The sequence below is a fragment of the Aquila chrysaetos genome, chromosome 11 (assembly GCF_900496995.4).
Source record: "Aquila chrysaetos chrysaetos chromosome 11, bAquChr1.4, whole genome shotgun sequence".
NCBI lineage: Eukaryota > Metazoa > Chordata > Aves > Accipitriformes > Accipitridae > Aquila > Aquila chrysaetos.
In genome coordinates this window covers 11,173,426-11,188,669 of record NC_044014.1, presented here as the reverse complement: position 1 = coordinate 11,188,669, position 15,244 = coordinate 11,173,426, and positions in this window count along the sequence as shown.

Here is a 15,244-nt window from a genome sequence, read left to right as displayed (position 1 = left end):
GACTCCTACATAACGCAGGGCTAGAGCACCTTATTGGTGCCAGCAATCACAAGAGCCTCGCTAGAGGACACAGCTTTCACATGATTCAGTTAGGTGGTTTTTAATATTCCACAGGAGAGCAAACTTGAGATGTGGTTTGAAGCATTCATTAACCTTAGCAGACAGGTATTGTAAAGTCCTGGTGGCAGTAACCTCACCTCCTGCCCTCTTCCTTACCTAGGTGACAAGAAACCTGCTCCCACGTCTTTCTTCTCAGGACCATTTTACTTGGTGCTTTCAGACGGTTTCCTACATGAGCAATGTTGAAAGGAAATATAAATCCCCTTTCTTCGTAAAACATCTAAACAGGGATTTATTACAGAACAAATAGTAACAAGAAAACTCTGTCTTTCTGCCACACAAGCTCTTGTGCGGGAAAAAGAGTTCAAGGTACCTCCAGTGTCCTGCATGGTTTGCAGAGTTACAGTCATTGAACACGTCAGTTCAGTGGTCGAGCCAGGAAGGTAACCCAAGTGCCTAAATCCTGAACAAGTGGGGAGAAAAAAAACCTTTTAGGCATTTAGGACAGTCTTACCGATCAGTAGGAGGGATGCGGTCACAGCATGCCATCTGACAGCGCCGTGGCCTGACACCGGGCAGAGCTCTGACCCAGCGACTCTGGCTCGCGGTCTGCTGTTGGGAAGGAGTACGGGGACTTCTGCAGCAGGTAATAATGCTGCTTCATGAAAGCAGAAGTGTAGCATCACCCAGGTTTACCGGGTCACAGTACAGCCTGCCGAAGGGGGACTAGGAGGGACTGTTTGTTCCTGCACACACAAAGCTAGCGCATGCAGGGCACATCTACGCTGCCCAAATCTCATCACCGGGCGAGAACTGATTCCTATTATGCTTCCGCTCACTGAGTCTCACTTCCTATCATTACTTAAATCCTTCTCTATTGCAGAAGTAAAGGATAGTACTGGCATTTGTTTAAAAATATTCCTGCAGCAATCTGGGACAGTGTGTGATCCTGTGCTGCCCCAACTCAGAGGCAGCCTGTGGGAAGATTTGACTATCAAAACCAATAAACTTCGCAATAAATTTCACTATCAGAAAAAATAAACAATAAACTTCACATCTATATAGACCACGAAAAATCCTGTTCATGCCAAATATCTCTTTCGCATACACTGACAGGCACCCCAGCATCTAATCCAAAGGATCAGGTGCAGAGCAGCAATAGCAGTTAAAAGAGAAGAGGGGGAGATACAGCAGTAAAATATCAAGTGGCATATGGAAAGGGAAATAGAGCACTCCTGCATATATCCTTATGAAAGGAAGGAGATAATCTAGTTAATGTGAATTGGGAACCCATTGCAAGTTGGTCAGAGGAAATGCATGCCAGTTTGCCTGGGCGGGAGCAATTCACGCAAATGCTAATGAGCCTTTGAAACTCATTGCATCGGTTGATGCCACAGCACTGAGGGATACAGAAGTTCATACAATAAAAGCTATCCTGCATTTCAGCCTGTGTTCTCAGCCATGAACTTGGAGATCTGGGAATAAACTTCCCCTTTGGGCGAGTTATTTAACTGTGGGGTTTCTTGGACTTGTGTCTTAGCACATGCCCCTGGCAGCTGTCACAGGCAGGATGACACAGACCTGGTTGTCTTCCAGCAGGACAAATCCTGCATTTCTATACTTCACAGAAACTAGAGAGTCATGATAAGAGTTGTGTTTGTTAACTTTACAATACCATGGATAATTCGCTTTGTTTCAGCTCTTCTGAGCAAATGAAAACCCTAGGTTCTTGCCCTTCTTCTGGAAACCGGATTCCCTCAACCACCTTGGAGAGGTACTCTGCAGAATTAAAATCCTCCCTGGGGAGATTTTGTAGGTGCAGTAACACCGTTTAAATATCCCTGCCACCTAGCTCGTGTCATTCAAAATCCTTCCGGAAATATTTAAAACAAGCAGACTGGAGAGGTTGAAGTAAGGGAAATGTGAGAGTTGTGCAAGTATACAATAACCTTTTTGAGAGTCCTAAGAATGTGTTCATGATCCGAGTTGAGAATCAATTTCTAAAGTAGCAGAAACAGCAAACTTTCTTTTTAATTTGTGATAAGCAGAAAAAAAGCTATAAAGAAACTCCCATGACAAATTTATAATGTGCTCTATAAGAAATTCACTAATAAAAGTGTATTAAAAAATGTTTAGTAAACTTTTGTGGTGGAGAGTCAATGGACTGAATCCCAGAGCTGGAGCAGAGCTGAACATATTTTTATGAATTCATAAAATGTTTTACAGGATCTTATGAGCAAGACCCTAGAAACCAAATTTGAAGCCTGAAGCAATTTTTTTTACAGTTCATATATAACAACAGAACCAAAGGTTTTTAATGACAATGCTGACATATTGTTAACTATAAGGAGAGCTGGCAATGTTAAAAACGAAAAGGCAAAAGAAATGAAGAGAAAGAATTTGCTGGGTACTGTGAGTACGTGTATGTTTTCTGTTATTTTACCTGGAAGCAAAACCATTAATTGAAACAAAGACATATGGTGAAATCAGTGCTGAAATCCTCCTTCATGTCACTGGAAACTAATAGTGCTCTTCAAAAACTCCTTTGGATAAGGACAAAGTTATAACCTAACAGAGCCACTCCCAGCACTTTTTACCCTGAGTGCCATTTGTCTCTTTGCAATGTACTGCCGTACCCCTTTTTTTCCTGACTGGAAAGGCAAGAGATTGGTGTTTATTTTATGCTAATTATGTAGTATTGCTATACCCCCCAAAAAGCAACAAAAAAACCTTCCCAAGATACACAGATCCTACAGAGGATGAACACAGAGAAGTCTACCTAATAATTAACTTCATTTTCACGTAGTCAAGTATTGTTAGATTTCCTGTACAAATATTGTGTGTAGGAAAACTACTGCTGTAAAACGAAATGTATTAAAACAGCGTCAATCCTCTTATTTCACAAAGTCAATCATTGATTGGGTTATCATGCCAAGAATGCAGAGAATTCATTGAACTGGGACCATTTAAATAAAAAATTCACTTTCACCTCCTTTCTGCTTCATCAATCTTCATCTAGTGTGCCTTGCATGAGCTAATAAGAGATTCATTGCAGCCATGCTGTAACTGATTGCTATAACTTTGCATATTTTACCTATGTATATTAAGAGGCAGTACTGAGACCCTCAGGATTAACAGATCTATGCTTTCAATTACCTTTCATTTCCATTCGAAGTCCATGCAATTCTTTACAAGGGCTCTTCAAAAGAAGTTCTGCAAGAAACAAAGCCAGAAAATTCACTGTAGATTAAAACTCAGCAGAGGTGAATTCATATGTGGTGAAGAAAGGAATTAAAATAAGAAAACCAGTTTCACTTTTACATTTTCGAAAAAACAGAACAATCATGACCTTACAATGATCATAATTCTTACAGCAACACAAACCTTAGTGTCTCAAAGGCTGTTTATGGCTGTTAATTTGTCTAAGTATGGCCTAGAGAACTAAAAAATACAGATTCCACAGGTCTGCTCCAGTCCCCAATGGGAACAAAATAATGGAATAATTTAGGTTGGGAGGGACCTCTGGCAGTCCGGTGGTCCAACACCACCCCACCCTGCCTTGAAGCAGGGCCAGCTTAGGACAAGTTGCTCAGCATCTTTTCGAGTCAGGTGTTTGACACCTCCAAAGACAGAGATTCAACAGCGTCTCTGAGCCCTCCCTCCGGGGTTTCAATGCCCTCGCTGTGGATTTTTTTCCTGGTATCTGGAATTTCCCTTGTTGCAGCTTGTGTCTGTTGCCTCTTGAGAGCAGGATAGAGCAAGCCTTTGTTTTGGGGATGGGGGCGGAAATTTGGCACGTTATTCCAGATGTGGCCTCTTTAAGTGTTCAGTAAAGGGGAAGAAGCACCTAGGCTCTAGCTAATGCAGTTTATGGTGCAGTTGGCCTTTATGGCCTGGGCAAGCATTGTTGGTGCAAGAGCAAATTGATGCCCACCAAGCCATGCAGGTCCTTTTCCGTAAGTAATTTCTATATAAAAGGTCAGTTAGTGGCACTGATAAAAAAAATAGCATCTCTAGCACGTCTCCTGCACTCACTGAAACTTTAGAACATTCCAAGATTGCCTTGGCATATCTGGTATACCACAAAAAAAGTCCCTGAATTTTCCAACACAAACAATTTTTTCCACCGTACTTTAATTTTACCCCGGTCTGCAGTTGTCTTATTAGAAACCATTAATCCAGAGTGGCTTTAGAAGATACATCTGGAGAAGTCCAGCTGCAGAAACAATTCATCCAGTGCCTTTCTCAGGCATTTGAAAGAGAAAATGAGAATACTTTCAGTAGGAGATGAGAAATTTGAGTAAATAACTGATACCTCTCTGCATTCATTAAATGCTAGTCTCTGAGTTAAGCTTTTTAATGAACTAGAGTCCAAATCCAAATTCTTCAGCTGGGTGTGATATTAATTTGTCTAACACCTGATATGTAATTGGCAGGCAGTTTGCTCTTAGCTCATGTCTTTGTGTGAGGCTCTGTGATCTTAATGACTGGGAATAATCTTGCAATTCCTTCCCAAACAAGCAGCATCCCCTGAGTACTGATACTACATTGACAGCCCTTTAAATCACCGTGTTCTGCTGTCTAATGAGGTTTCCACATCGTGCCTGGCTTCATCGTCTTGCTCCCAGCTCCAGGCTGCTCCACAGAGTTCCCTTAACCGCTGCGCTCCCACGGCACCTCGGTCCGTCTGGTCCAGCCCTCTCTTCCAGCAGTTCCCAGTGTCAGCATCTGCAAGCCGTGAATAATGTCTTAGGACTGGGAGAGGGGGTGAGGATTTTATGAGCATTTTCCCTTTAGGTTGCTTCCTTTCTGAAACCCTAATAAGGTAAAGTTTAGCCAGGGAGACAAGATTTTCCCACAAAGCAAAAAGAGAGACAGAAGGCAGGTATGGCAAGAGAGATCCTCATGTAGCCCTTCACGATCCAACACTATTTTTTTGCAAGTCCCGTTGCTTAAATTTTTCTCCTGCCCAGAAGTTTCAAGCAGGTGTTATGTTCTTATTCACTGAGCTGGTGTCATTTAATGCTGTCTCAAATTGTTAAGCAGCTTCTGGATCCTCTCTTCTGATGGATGAGGCAATTCTGTCTTTACGTAATTCAGAGGAGCCACATGAGACTTAATTAATATTTATAAAGCATTTGGGATGCTCAGTTGAAAAGGGTGATGATATAAAAGCTCTACAAAAACACTCACAATTTTTCAAATTCTCTGATGTTGCAGGTCAAGTTAAAGACTCATTTTCCCCCTTCATTTTCCTACAGCAATTCTGTCCCCTATGGGTTGTGTGGAAACAAATCAACGCCCAGAAGCCAGTAACACAGGGAATTTAAGAAGAGAGGACAACCTATTTATACTTGTAAAGGATGGCATCCCATGAACAGCAAAACCAATGAAACGTTATTTTCTGTGAATTTGTGTCCTGTCTCCTCTAACCACCACCTCATCGTACATCTTCCCGCAGCCCTTATATCTCCCATGGGGCACACGACGGTACAAGCAGTACCTGCTCTGGAACAGCCGAGGGCCCGGTCAGCTGGTGTATGCTGTTCAGCCACGCAACTGCTGCGTCTTGAACAGCAAACGAGCTGAACCGCATAGTGATGATATTATAGCTTGTTATTACATCTGCAGTTGCTCTGACTTGTGGAAGTTGGTTGAAATTGTCTGGAAAAGAAGACAGTCATCCCAGCTGTCTGAGGAACCTCACTTCTTAAAATTGCCAAGTACAGCCCCGAGCAGAGCCGAGCAGAACAGACTGAGGCTCTCAAGGCCTCTCGACGATATCTAGTTTCTACCTATGCCTCACTCTTGCAATCAGCTATTGGTGCCAGCAAAAAACCAAAAAACCGCTTAACTGAGGTTGGAGCAGAGTGGAAACCGTCCCACCCTGCTGCAGGGCAGTACCAAAGAGATGCAATAGGGTTCACAGCGACAACAGCAAAGGCACCGGACTGGAAGGGATGCGTTACAGCTGACAAACAAAAGCACCATTTAGAGGAACATCGTAGGCCATAGGGAAATATGCGTGTTTATTTTTTCAGGTCTCATCTTCCATGCAGAGGAAAATTAGAGAGAAAGAGAGTGTTTGTGTGTGCGTGTATCTCCACTCAACCGTGCCGGCAAAGGCAAATCATCCAGAGCACAGATTTGTCCAATGTGGAATGTTTTAATGGCATAATTCAGCAAGTAACCTGAGGCAATCTCCTCCAGCAGCGCGGTACTGTCATCGTCCCTCGCCCCACAGGCTGGGCTCCTCAGGGATGCGGCCACCTCTCCCAGCAGCCACCTCCTCTTGCCTGATCCAAACGCTGCTCCCACCCCTCGTGGGGGGCTGAGGGGCGGCAAAGCAGCTGCTCCTACGACGGTAAGTTGGAAGTTTTCTTTCTTAACGTGCAATGCCTACAAGCACTCCGTGGAGGCATTCAAATGATCGCGTCCCTGCTCTGTATCAAGTCAAGAGATCGCCAGGACTGAGCTCCTGAGCCACGGTGCCTCGGCACCACGCTCCGATCGAAGCGCTGGCACTCACGGGCCCATCTCGCCGTCCCTTTCCTCCCCTGGTGCCAGCTCCAGTGTGTTTCTGGCCCAGTGCTGGGCTGTTCCAGCACTGGGAGCTGGCAGAGAAGCCTCCACTGTTTTGTTTTGCTGGGTTTGTTTTCACACACCGTCAAGTCCATCCTCTTGTCCTCTTCTGTGTGCCACCCCAGAACAGCCCTTTCCCGCTGTGCCTACGAAAGCAGGCTGTCCGTCAGCTGAGACCCCTGCCTGCCCCACCACCAGTATCGCCCTGCCGTTGGTAACTGGTCTCACCAGCCAGCCCTCTCTGCTGCTGGTGGCTCCGCCACTGTTCGGCATCTCCGGCCGGGCTGCAACGTGCCGCAGCCGACCCTCAGCACAGCACGCATGACGTTTGTGTCCCTCTTTTCGCTGCTGGGACACGTTCAGCCCCCTGAGAAGAAGCTTTGGGGCTATAAAAGGCTTTTCACCCTGAATATCCAAATTGCCCATGGAGCTCAATGCCCTGCCGGGTTACAGAGCAAGCACCTCTAGCAGGAGCAGCAGGGAGACTCGGTGCACAGACCGGGAGGACAGATGCTTGGAGACGGGGGAAGAACAGTCGTTTGTCCAAGCTGGAGTTACCAGTAGCATCATCGGCTGCACTGCTGCTGGCTGGCAGGTGAGCAGAGGGAGCTGCCGTCCTGGAGGCTCGAAAAGCTGCTGGATCTGAGAGTAATGGAGTGAGAGGAAAAAGGAATGTGGGAAAGCAAAAGGGAAATGTTTTCTGCAACAAGATAAGCCTGAAGGGAACCATTCGGGGACAGATTAGCTGATACAAGGGCAGTTGTGAGTTTTACAGCTGCCCTCCAGTGGCTGCGTTAGTATCCATAAATCTCTTCTAGGCTTGATTAGCTAATATTTCACAGGTGGAAGAAATCCTTTCAGAGCATTACTTGTGCCGGAGTAACCACTTCTCTCACAAGAATTTTAAGACAGGAATTGATTCCTTGTCATTTTGACTAAAGGAACCAAATTCTGATCCCAAACAGTGTAATGGCAGAATAATAAAAATAGTATTGCTACTAAAACCGTCAGCAGGCCAGGCTGCAGAGGACAGGCACAGGGAGTTAAATGCAGCCTCTTCCAGCTCAGAGCACACCTTTGGATTTATGATTTCTGGGTTGGCAGCCAGAACCATGCTCCTTCTCACTTTAAAACCATCTCTAAGGCAATTGCTCTTTTCTCAGATCCAGGCCCAGGTGTGAGCTCTGCCCCGCACGTCATCTGGGAGGAGCGAAGGGATCTAAGGATCCTGTCATTGTTGCTTCATTCCCCACACCTTGTTTTTTGGGCTAGCTGGAAATTGCTTGAATTGACGCAGAAACTTAAAGCCTTAAGGGTAAGAGGCCCTTAAAAATACGGGTGTAAGGTATTCCTGCCCTCCTTTCTGCATCATTTGTTCCTGTCACCAGCTTGGCTCCCTCCGCCGTGCTGACAGTGGCCAGTGGTGCTTTGCAAAGAGCCGGACCGGGACTTTGATCTGCCTGAAAAATAATCCAGAAAAGAAGGGGATGTGCAGGGAAGAAGCTGCAGAATTTCGTTCAGCTGTGCTCTCGGCAAAGCTCAAACCAGCTGCCCAGGAACAGAGGACAAGGGTGTCGGGGAGGAACTGAGCAGGGACAGGGAAGAGGAAGGGGCAGGATTTGTCAACATCAATACTATTGTCAAGAAACGCACGTGAACCACATCTCCTGGGCTCCACAAAGCCATCTGGACACCGGGACAGAGGTGCTCAGCAGGGCACTGGCCATCTCCGTGTCCAAACCCCACACCTCCATGCTGTGCAGCTGAGTGAACTGCGCTGTCTCCCCTACCCTGAAGGATTTCTTAAACTCAGGGGACTCCTCGGGTTTTATTTAAGGCAGGTTCAAATCTGCTTTTCACTAGTGGGTGCATCAGGAGGTTTTTGAGTAAAAACCACTGTGTGCTGATGAATTAGGCTGTTCACTGGTGTTCTAATGACTCTACTTTCTGGGACACTTGAGTTCAAGAAGGTTATCTTCACAAGGAAAAGGCTGCAGAATATTTTAAAATTAAATTAATGCTTGTAATGCTTTGCAGAATACTTAGGAGATGTAGCGATGCTATGAGGACACCTTGTACCAACATTCAGCCAAAGTCTTGGAGTTGCCTTTCAGCTTCAAAGGAAGGTTTACATCTAAAGGGGGATAAGCTGAGCTGGCAGCCCTGCCAGGCTCTCCAGAACACCCCAAGGACACAGCCTCTCCTTTCCACCTAGCTTGCAGAAGATCCAGTTCTCTGCCTTCCACAGCTGCAGGGGGGCATCAGTTTGCATAGGGAGGCTGAGAGGGATCTGATATGGGTCTGCAACCCAGAAATCTAGTCTTGCATCTGGGACACTTCCAAACTCGAGGCATGCTCAGATCTGGACTTGGAGCGATGGCTTCGTTTCTTTAAAATGCCTGTCTGAAACAGAGGTTGCAGGAGGAAGACGAGGTGAAGTGAAGAACTTCTCTCCTAATGCAAATTTTCTCTTGAAGCAGCATAAACACCACTCCATGCCACAGGCATTAAAGATGGTCTTTCAAGGTGGTGGTGTTTGTGTCAGGTGCCAAACACAGCCTGACTCCTGCAACTATAAAAATCAATCACAGCAACAGATAAAATCAGCTCCAAACGAAGTGCTTTCCATGTTAAACAAATATTGCATCTGGCTGCCAAGGAAATGATGTTTCGTTTCTAATGGACAGCCTGGGGGCTGAGGTGTGGGAACGGTGGTGTCCAGGCCCTCGGCGGGGATCGCAGTTGTAGATGAAACTCCACCACCACCTGCTGGACACACTGAAGATGGAGCTGGGCTCATCCATGTTTGTCTATTAGCAAAATGACAAAATCCTTCTTAAAAAAAAAAAAAAATTAAAAGGCTGGGACCAAAGTCCTTAACCCCCTGTTTTCCAGCCTTCGGGAATTTTTCTACCCATGGACGTAAGTGGCAACTACACGTCTCCTTTGGGAAGTCTGTTTTTATTTCATTTTACTGTAGCCCTGATAGATCTGAGAGGCAATTCTTACCTCACGAAGTACAGTCTGAATGCAAAAGCAGGCAAACAGCAGGGAAAGAGTGTTTTCTTACACAATTTAAACAAAAAAAACCCTTATGTAGTTTACACAGTAGGGAGCAGTCAGACTCAAGATTAACCCCCTGTATGAGAATGAGTTGGGAGAAAGAAATCACTGCACCAGAGCCCATGCAGACAGTGAAAATTGCTATAGTCACACAGCAATAACAGGGAGAACTGAATTTTTTTGTATTAAAGAAGAAAATCACCCTGAGCTAGTTGGCCCGGGAGTCTCACTGTGCCTCCCTTCCCTTCATTTACTCCTACCTGCCGCGATGCTGCTGGGGGGACCAGGACCTGCTGAGGCTGCAGCCCTCTGTGCATGCCACACGCTCCATCCCTGCCGTGCAGCGGCTGAGCAGGAGCCGTTTGTCCCGCTCAGGGGCAGGGACGGGGCAGAGGTGCCCGCTGCAGGGACGCACCTCGGGATTGCCAGCACGGAAAGCCATAGCACCGCGCTCACGAATACCTGTGGAACTACGGAGGCATCGGTCCATCCTCCGTCCCTGCTCCCGGGACGTGGGTACCACGGGGCACCACGCCGTGACCTCCCGGGCCCCGCGGGACTTTTTAACAAACATAGAGCATTAAGTGGTCTTCCCAGGGTCACATCTGGAGACCATGTCAGAGCCAGGAGCCAAGTTCCATATCTCCATGCATCAGAGCGAAGTCGCCGCAATCCTCCTCCAGTGCACAGCCCTCCCGACCCTCCTGCTCTCCCAGCTCCTCACCTCTTCGCGTGACCTACAATAACAATCCCCCAGGAAGTGACCAGGCTATCTCCCGGAGGTCCTGCATACCCAAAATTTCCTGCACCTAACCCAGCTTCCAGCTTAGGCTAAGTCTGCAGCAGGGCACGATACACCAGGCTATTGCAACAGCCATGTCTCAAGCCTGCTGCATCATTTAGATCTGATTCTTTAATAAATGAAGAAGTGAGGCTTTAAGAAGAGATAAGGGAGCCTTGGTCTGCCTTGCTCAGACTAATCTTTTAATGGTTGAAAATGATAGAAAAGCTGCTCCGATTTCTTATCTAGCATTTTGCTTTGAATTATTAATAACCAATTTGTACTTAATTTACTTAGTTCAGAAAATTAACTACATGTGTCACTGGTTCCAACATTTTTCATTTTTACTGCCTTCTGCATTGGCAAAGGGATAACTTCATATAAACCAATTAAAAGACAAAAACACACACGCAACCTCCTGCCCTGGTTCACTCTCCTAACTCTCTGGAGTATACCCAGAATATACCAGCTTCTAATATTTCTACGCTTCTTTGCTTCAGACTTCCTCAAACTACAACTTGGGTTAATGATTACAGCTGGTAAAGGCATAGAATTCTCCTAATACCTAACACAGTTTTCCCAGACTCTTGGACAAAAAGAAACATTTTGGGGTAAAAGGGACAGAATCTGCAGTTTTGAGGGAAGAATGGAGGAGTTCTAAAACCTACCATCAGAATTAATTCACATTATATCTAAGTATTACAAAAATGTAAATGTAAGACATGTCTAAGCTTCCTCATCTCCTAGAGACAGGGAGCATTCACTTTACTACATGTAATGATTTCTTCTGGGGATTTAAAAAATATTTTTCAGGGAATGTTCTGTGGTATGGCTTCCTCAAAACATAATTTCTTTGCATAGATGATATTATTCTGCAGGATAGCATTAAAATTGATCTCATTGAGTCAGGCTGATCATTTTCAAAAATAAAAAATAACATTTATTCAGGAAAACAAATACTAGTGGATTAATCAAGCTAGTCTCCAAAACAGAGAGGAGATGAATTACATTTCAATGACAGCTGAATGAAACATCACAAGCATTTCAAATCCAATTGTTTTGTTGAAAGTTTTTATGGAAAACTTTTGAGAAAGATCTTGTTCTACCTCCACTTTCAAAACTCCAAACTGAACAAAGCCACTACTTCAATGCAAAGTCTTTCTTCAGATTTAATTCTTTCACAAACACCTTGCCAAAATAAGGAAGCATAGAGAGAAATATACCTGCTTTTTAATACATTGATTTTTAAGGAGACAGGATTTTCTGACAGAAAAAAAAAAAAGATGAAAAATATTAATTCATTTTAATTACCATGCCTGGATTTTAAAGGAGCTTATTTTTATACTTTGGGAGCTTTGTTTGAATGAGAAAGCTGAGTCACCCAACCAAAGAGCTGCTGTTAAGAAGGACAACGAGAAGCACCTGGGAACAGGAACGGTCATGAGGATGAGGAGTGTCTAAACCTGTAGCACACAGGAAGAAGAAACTGGGGAAACTGGAGGCTATAAATGGCCAGCCAGAGAGACAAAGGGAGAGATTTGTAGGCAAAGACGCTGAATTATAATAATGAAGTTTAATGAAGGGGAAATATCAACACTGAAAAAGGGCTTTTACAGCTTTCTGACAGGTAGTAGTTTAAGTGGCCTTCTCCATCCTGCAGAGACAAGAGGAAGGCTGATTCAAAAGGTGCCTAGCACCACTGCTAAAATTAGGCTTCAGCTAAATTTAGAGAACACATATATTAACAGCCGTAAGGTGAGCCTGTAGAACTTTCCACAGACAGGCAAAATGTTTAACCAAACCATCAGCCCTGCCTCAGCCTCATCTGAAGGACGACAACAAAGGTGAGACATTGGTTTTACAGACACATTCCAGCTAGCTGTTAACAAGCCATCTTGGGTACCAGTTACACAGCAGCCATCACGCAGTACACAGCTCACTGAAAGAGGTTGCTCAAGTATTTTTGGGGGGGACCTGGAAGGTCTTCCAAAGAAAACGCATTATGCTAAAACAATGCCACTGTCAATTCTGTGGCATTTATAAATGTTGTTTTCTTTCGGCAGATACAATCGCTGGAGCCTGAACTCCTGAGATAATGCAATAGTCAAGGCGGCGGTAAACCCAAAACTCAGGAAATATCACTTGGCTTTCAGGATTTCCAAAGCAGGGCCAGAGTTAAACTGTAATCTCTTCACAGATTACAGGGTTAATTTGTGATTTGTTATTGTAATCTGCCAGGAACAGTCTGGAAGGTGAAAATGCCAGGGGCAGGATCCCTCACACGTTTTCCAGTCACCAGGAATTTTACTGCTGGCGGAGGTAGGAGGCTCCTACACATCTCTCCATGAAAATGCTCACGCAACACTGAAGATGCAGTGCAAAGGCACAGCGATGTTACCCGGTTTCTTCTCTATTTCTTTCCTGATCACTGATGGCACTCTATGTGCTTTTTGACCAGAAGAGACACTAAGCAAATATTTTTACAGAACCACCTTAATAAAGCCTTCATATATTTTATTCCTGAAGGATTACAGGAACAAGAAGTGTAATCTATATTAGAGCTGTTCCTGATCTCGGGACTCGGGGATAAAGAGCCAGGAGACCACCAGTCAAAGCAGCCTGACCAAGCTGCTTCTGCACAAACCCATTTCTGTTTCACCTAGGGAAGACACCCAGGCCCGGAAGGGAGAACTTCACCTCCCGTCCGTTTCGCTCACCATCACGCAGCATGGGACAACCAGCAGGGCCAGGGACCCAACACCCAGGCCATCTATCTCAGTGCTTCTCTTTGCTTACAGTAAAAAAGATTTTTACGGTGTCTAACCTGATTCTTTTCACTGCAACTGAATACTAAATTCACTACCTTTATCCAACCTGCGTACTCCCATATCCAGGGAATAATCCAGATTCTTGTCTTTTTCTCCACAAGGGGAAAAAAAAGCCTTTTTCTTCCTTCCATCTTGCCCAATCATCCTTCAAATAGAGCTCCTCAAACAGAACATGGTATCCCAGCTGAGACCTTATCAATCTGAATGGAAAGTTTTGCCATGTTTGTCATTCATGTGCAGGTGTAAGGTATCTTTGCATGACATCTGCCCTTTTCGTAACAGTATGCCACTTTTGGCTCATGTTCTGCTTGTGATCTGCCAGTAAATTGGAGTTTTCTCCAAAGAATTGCTGCACAGGCAGTTTATTTCCTTTCATGTGCATGCACATTTAGTTTTTCTTCTCTCAGTTGTAATACCTTGTACTTCCCTGATTGAACTGCATTCTTCTTTTTGCCTTCAGATCTTTCCAAAATGTATCATTACCATTGGGATCGTGACAGCCTCCAGTGTACTACCTGGCTCCCACAGATCTTGTTAATCTACAAATGTAAAGAGCAAACTCTCTCTTCCATTCCCCAAGTCACTAACGAAGATACCGAATAGACGAGACTCAGAACAAATGCTAGCGGAATCATGTCCACTACTGATAGTAATTCTTCTACTCCATAATTCTTCCATTCTGACTGTGAATTGTGCTTTAAGGAGAGAAAAAAAAATCCACTTAGTACCTGTACGCATGTAGCTTTCCTCAAACTACCATCACTTGCTAATGAAAATACAAGACAGCATCAGAAGTGATGTGTAAATTAGGAGCAAAAGAATATGCTCATCGGTGCCAGGGAGCCCATGCATGGCCTTAGACGCATTATCTGATCTCCATGTTTAGGTTTTCTCATCTGCCAGAGATTGTCACTCTGTAAAACATTTGGGACCAAGAGGTTGCAAACACTATCAGTTCAAGAACCAATATTACTACTAAGCTGGAGAACACCTTTTTTATGCAGATTACTCATAGCAATTATGCCATGCATCTTTTATTGAAATTTTGCATTGCATAATTACATACACATGTATTTGTATAACTAATAGTTACACAATAATTAAATAAATAGCTTTTGTTTCTGTAACTGTCAATGCTTTATGACAGATAGAATCTAGAAGTCTCTTTGGGGTTTATGGTCTCTCAGGTCTGAACTCCAGCATAACATCCAGCAATGAACATTTCATTCATGAAAGTTCCTTATTCTAATGACAGCATCAACTATGACACTTTTTGGACAATTACATTAACAGGTGGGCCAACTTACAGAAGAATTAATAAGGATGACACTTCTCACCCAGCAAATGCAAAGTGCAATGAACATCTACAAAAGACTGAAAAGAAAATGTTTCAAGCAGCAATTCAGATCAGTGTGGAACTTACCTTGAAAATACAGGGCTGCTGAAAACTTGGTGTACCATAAGAGAGAACAAAGCAGAGAGCTCAAATCAAGCCATCCTTCTAAGTAAGCCTGACAAACTTTTATTACAAGAAAACTGAATTAAACAAAAACCGGAGATAAGTGCTTTATCTGACATTTGGGATTTTAAAAGACTGAGAAACAGGAAGACATTTACAGAAAGAATAACATGTAAGGTCATCACCAATAAGAATTGGGTTTTATTCAAGCTATTGACAATAATTGAATTTTCGTTTCCTGCCTCAGCCTAGAGTTGTCAATTAATCGAGCCTTGCTTGCATGTGAACATTGCTAGAGGCCTCTTAAAGAATCAGTTGATTACAACTTTTTTTTTTTTTCTGAAGAGTGAAACAGCATCCCTCCTTCTCAATTTAAGTAATGATCATCTATGCAGGTTTTATTATATTAAAGCCCCACTGCAATTGATTCACATTTGCCAGATGCTGTCAGAATTGCTGACAGGTGCTTAT